Consider the following 6,350-nt stretch of genomic DNA (forward strand, 5'->3'; position numbering starts at 1 on the left):
ACCTGCCGGCTCCTCTCCTCCAAGGATCCCCCAGGTAGCTGCCCCAAATATAGGTCACTGCAGTACATATACGGGGGTCTCATATCAACTGGGCTAGTTCTGGACGGTTCATCTTTGTATTGCATTGCAGGTCAGCTCCAGAAGCCATGTTCAAGATGAGAAATAAGGAACCTAAACCACCACCACGCACCCTCAGATACCCACACCCCCTCCTGCACCCATAATGCTACAAGCAGCTGTTGGCGATGCAGTGCCTCCAAGGAGGCGAGTTCTGAGCTGTACTTCTGTTATACAAGAGGTACTTAAAAACCAGGACAACTTATACCAGAACACGCTGTAAATTAAAAAAAAAAAAAAAAAAAAAAAAAAAAATCACTCCCTCTATAGCTCAGAGGAGATTTTCATGCAGTGCCTCCTGCACGCGCAATCTGAAGGCGGCACTCTTGCGGGAGGGAGGAAGAGTCAGCGCACGCGGCAGTTCGACTGCCTCCGCGCAGCCCACGCGGGTGGGAGGAAGAAGTGGCATCCTGCCTTGTGCAGCTGCCTCCTGACATTTGCAGGAGTTTCCTCCGCCATTCCTACATCGCTGCAAGTAGCACGAGAAATACATTACCCCTTGCTGAAAGGGTTCTTCAGCAACCTGCTCCTATTTTGATTGGCACAGACCTTGAGAGGACCCTGGGAATCTGGAAGCTCGAGAGAATTTATTTCCTACACATTGCTGGCACAGCCCATACAGCCTTCCAAGTCCCGTAACAACCCCTCCTTCCCACATAATCTGTTTTCCCAAACAATTAGCCATCTCAAGGCCCTACTTGGATCTCTGCAAATGTTTATCGCGCTGCTACGTCACTCCTCCATGGTGCTGCCCAAGTGCTTGCCTAACGTCCGACTCCTGAAAAAGCAGAGCTGTTTATAAAAGCTTTAAATGATGCACGCAGTGATGAGATACATCAGATTCGGCACACTGTGTCCAAAGCTTTACTATTAAAAATAGCCTGGACTGCATCACTGCATTTGTTCTGATCTAGAGAATTCGTGTGCTCTCTAGTGCCACTAGTAAATAATTGACTGTTTAATATAACGAGTGTCAGAATAATTTAATGTTTAATCTGCCTAGAGATTTTGTTGTAGTTTTTAACTCTTTGCTGCCTCGGGTCAGCCTCTCCTTTGTAACAGACTACTAACAGAAGAGGTGGAGGGGAAGAGAACAGTGACTTCTGGTCACCCTTCTGGGTCTCTACATGTTCAGCACTGACATGCTCCCATGAGAATTTAAGAGGCGTGTAACAGCTTCAGACCAGGATATCCATATCTTCTCCCACCTCCAAAGATCCTCAGAAACCCCCAGCTGGAGGCAAGCCACCAACTAGTGCTCCTCTCCCCATAAGGCTTTTTCCTTTGCTCTACCACATCTCCAGGAATTTCTTACTGGCTGGTTTCCCTTCAGTTCTGCAATGAAACAACCAATTTTTCTTTACAAAGTATCTACCTAGTTTTTCACAGCTCTCCTGAGGACTTTCCACTGGGTTATTAAAAACAAAAAAGAACAACAACAGAAAGAAACTCTTCTCTGTGAATCTTCCCACGCTGAAAACGCTCACTGCGGATCTTGTTCTCTTTCCTTTTGCTCCATTTTAAGTTACCCTCCAAAAATATCCTTTACTACCTTCTTCTCTGAAAGGCCTTCCCTTCTCCTGGGTCTCTCTAATCTCCCTGTATCTCTTGGGGGGATGAAGAGGGGGTGGCTCTGATGCTTTCAGGAAACCCTGTACTTTTGCCATTTCCAGAGTTTCCACAATGGAATCAAACTCATCAGCTAAAGCCGATGGGAATGCTGCTGCAAAGTTCAGAATCACGTCGTTGCTACTAGATTACACCAGTAGCTTCATGAAAAGGACTGGTCCCAAACACCTATTTTGAATTCATGAGCTATATCAATTTATTTTAGGGTTTATGTAAGATTTAAGATAATCTGATCTCACTCACAGCTGACTAAGAAAAATCTTAGAGGACGATTCTAAAAGGCTCTGCAGTTATTTTCACCCCGTGTCTCACATCATCCTCTAAGAAGCTCTCACTGGCTGTTGCAGCTGAACATCAGCAATTTATTTTTTTTTAGATTTGTATATTCTACCTGTCCTCCAATAGCTTCCCATTTGTTTTCTGTCTTCCCAGTTTGACCCATCCTTCCAGAGAGACCAAGGGGAAAAAAATCCATGCAAAACAAAACAACAGTTGATTTTACAACCGTTGTGCAAAAGTTCAGAGATAACAGGACTGTTAGACGCATTAGATGGTACTGAGATATCGGCCCTGCTTGGGAACTGAACTCTTGCGGCCCAAAACCAGAGTTCACGTCCGTTCTCTCCTTGCAAGGCGTCGTTCATGATAATCCACCGTATATATCACACCAGAGATGCTCGGGGCACCTGAGCCACGAGCACACAGCAGGTAGAGGTGGGGTGGAGCAAACCCTGGCAGGCCAGGGAGCTGACAGCAGGCTGAAGACAGTAGGGCTTTCATTGTACCGCGGCAGCGTCTTCACGCTGCCAGAAGAAAAGAGCAAACACACTCTTTACTCCTCTTCAGAAACACCGTGCCGCATTTGTGTGGTATGTGTTTGTTTTTCCAGACCATATGGAATTCCTTTCCTTGTTTATGTATTTCGGATGAATCTGTTAGCAATAGCTATTCAATAGCTACAGCCCTAAGACAGCAGCCACGTAATTTCATTTCCAGGTTTGTAGGAAACCAGCACAGGTGTAAAAAGAGCACGTTTCAGTATTTATGAAGTGCTGCCTTTCTGTAAAGGGTGAGAACCTGGTTATCATCATAACTGTTCATTAAATCCAAAACACAGTTACAGGTGAACAACTATTAATGCAGAACAGTAAGGTCTTTAAAAAAAAAAAAAAAAAAAAACAAAAAAAAAACCAAACCACACTTGTAGGCTAGGCCTATGTCCTTGCACACTAATCTTAAACACACCAGAGTCACTGGAAGTTTAAAAGAGATTTGGGATTACGCCTGAGAAGTGCAGTGAGCGCAAGTCCTAGGGAGCTGCTGGAAATACACGTTATTGCCAACACACAGCTCGTTGGCATGGGGAGCCATCACTCAAAGTCATCACAGCATATGCCACGAGAAACCTTAGTCCTGTATCCCTCAAAGAGGTTCACACAACTGGTGTGAAACAGAGCTATCACACCACCCTCATTACCAACATTAATAACTCTTCAAGGAAAACCAAAGATTTATCCCCTCAGTGGTTCTGTATGAAAACATACTTTTAGGCTGAGTTGCAGTAGACTTGAATTCACTGGACAACATTTAGGACAGAGACAAGAAAGAGACGCATGTTGTGGATGAGCTAATGGCAAACTCGCATCATGGGTTATTTATTTCCTAACACCCTGTGAGGCATCTTCCATTTTTTCCTGATGCCTTCACCATTACCTCTGGTGTAGGTACTCCACACGCAGATGAAGTTGGACCTTGGACTGACCTGGCAGAGCTGCTGCTGTATCTGTAGTGTTCTTATTCCCTTTCTAAATCTAGTTTTTCCTCTCCAGCAGCCCTCCTACAGCATTTCTATGTACAACTCCTCAGAAAGAGCAAACTGCAATTTTCTGACCTTCAGTTCCCATCAGGGCCGTGTTTGGTACAGGAGGGGAGGTGACCTGTGAAAGATATCCTCAAGAAAAGCTTTAGGCTCCCTGGGCCCAGCAGAGTTGCTCTTATAACATTCAAGCCCACAAGGGCAGGAGGTGCCTGCAAAGCATCGGCCTTCCTCCTGGCTCAGGGCCATGAGATTAAGAGTTCGGTGAAAAGCTGTGATTTATAAGAATATTCTCTAATTAACTTTGAGTTCCACACATCAGAGCATAGTCAGCTATTTGCGTTACGGGTTATAAGGCATTCCAAGCGTCTCAGAGCAAGGAGAGAAAACCCCCAGTGACCGAGACAGGTCTGCCAGTCCAGGGCAGCACCCAAATTTCCTGCTCTGCAGTTAAGTCTAATCTGTCAAAGCTTTCTTATGATTTGGGACTCCTGGAGCCGGTTTGCGATGCAGCATCCCATCGCTCACGTCATACACTGTGTTTCTGAACTGAATGTAAAACACTAGTGCAAATACAGCTGCAGTATCTGCGCCTTCTGGTCCTCCATCCACTTCCTCTGTAGCTTTACCAGGAGGACCAGGAACATCCTCCAGGAAGCCCCATCACCCTGCCCTGACTAACTGGCCAAAGAACACTCACACACCTTTCTGCATCATATTAGGCGAAACACTGCGGTATGGGTATAGGAGGGAAAAAGAAGCAAATCCAGAAGGGCTCATTGACAGAGCTGCCACACCACACTTGGCACTCTCAGACAAGCCTCCTAAGCCAGGTTTTGCTGGTGTTTTCATCCACCTTCATAAGACAAAAGGAAGATAAACCCTTAGAGCTGCTTCTCTCAGGGGAAAGGAGGAAGGTGTGGAAGTAGCACACCGCCACCAGGTACGCTGTAGGAGAGCCCCATCCCTGCTGGGAAACGCAGGCTGTGGCCCAGCCGATGGACCGCGCGGTGTTGGTCACTGTGTGTGCAGACACACGGGCAAGAGACATATTTACAGACGTTTCAATTTTGTAAATACTCTGTTTTGCGGCCAGCTTCTTCAGTACAACAATTAGCGAGAGATTTTCAGGAAAGTCCAGCTCCGCCCATGAGTATTTGTTTAGTGGCTACTTTGTGACTGTTAAAACTTCCCATCTCTTCTTAGTGTCTGCAAAGCACCATTTTGCATTAGAGTCCTAACGAGGAGCAATCACCCTCACGTTGGCGGCAACGCGGCTCTTACAAAAAGCTAGGGCTGCTTTGTCCCCTCACGCCAGTTTCCTCCCATGGAGCTATTTCTTTAATACTGGTCCCTGTGCAGTGCTTCCAGAGCTTGTGCTGCTATAAAAACCTTACTTCAAACCACCTGACTCTTATTTCCCTCTCCCTAAATCTAAAAAAAATTACTTTATGATATCTGGGGCTTATAATAGATGGGATGCGTGCCAGGGGGAACAATAGGAGGAAATGAAAGATGAAATTATTAGCCAGGAGTTAAACAGGAGATGAAATTACTCTGAAGCATTTTGGATATAAGAGGGCCTTTATTTTTGGAAAAAGCAGGAAGATTCTCAAGACTGAGTCCGGGCGGGGAAAATCTCTTACAGATAAAGAGACAATTGCTATCCTCTTCTAATCCTTGCTGTTCCACCCCAACATATTTTAAGGATCAGTTCTATTCTTGCACACACAATACATTGTTTCTCCCCCACCCCCCATTGCCTGTGATTCAACAGGCATGATAAAAATACATAATAATATATTACTATTAATATAACTATAATAATATAATTAATAAATAACATAATACTGAAGATATATAATAAAAGTTCTAGTGAGCAGCAGGACAGGCAAAACCATACTGGATAAGACACGGGTTTCGGAGCATAACCCAAAACTGGCAGCCACAAACTTCCCTGATTTAATCCCAGACTGGGCTTCAAACAATTCAAGCTGGTCTGGCACTGGGGTACAAAGCAGGGGCTGTACAGCCAGCAGGCTTCACTCACCGTCCTGCGAAGAAGACAATGCTCACAGTGCTGAACACGTCCTGTCCTCTTCCACCGGCCAGCTTCTTCAGGCGGAGGGAACCACATGTGACTCCTTTCTTGCTTCTTCCATTGAAAACCTACTTATCAGGCTGGAGAACACATGCGGTCATTAGGCACTCACGAGAACCACCTGTGTGCGGCCCTTTTTTTTTTTTTAAAATCAACACCTTGCCCAAATGATGGGTTTGGAAGAGGAATCAGGTGTTTAGTGTGAGCAACTGCCCCAAAAGCTGTCACAGCCGTGAGCGTGAGCATCCACAGCGGAGCTGTGTTTAGAAGGAGCCTGAACCATGCTTATAGCAGCAGCATTCTTTCTGAAGCACAGTGAGCTGATATGCCAGAGTGAGAGTCCCCCAACATCACAGCAGAAATACCCGGAATCTTCTTTCGTCCATGATCTTCACTGGGAACACTTCCTTCCCCCTCCTCCCCGCCCCCCCCATTTTTCCTTCTTGAGCTACGGCTCAAGGAACTTACCTGTCCTGAGCCCCTGAACAGGGACACACCCCAAGTCTTGAGAAAAGAAAAACAGTAAGACCCCCCAAACAGCAGAATTCCTTAAAATCAGGTTCCCCATGGTGTGTTGTGGCCCGTGGCACTTTCCCCTGTCCCACCAAGCCCACCATGACCCAGTGCCCCGAGCCTTGCCCTGGCAGCGCTTGTCCTCCAGAACAGCCCAAACAGAACCCGGCGGGG

Source organism: Vanellus vanellus (assembly GCF_965231255.1).
Source record: "Vanellus vanellus genome assembly, chromosome: 9".
NCBI classification, from domain to species: Eukaryota; Metazoa; Chordata; class Aves; order Charadriiformes; family Charadriidae; genus Vanellus; species Vanellus vanellus.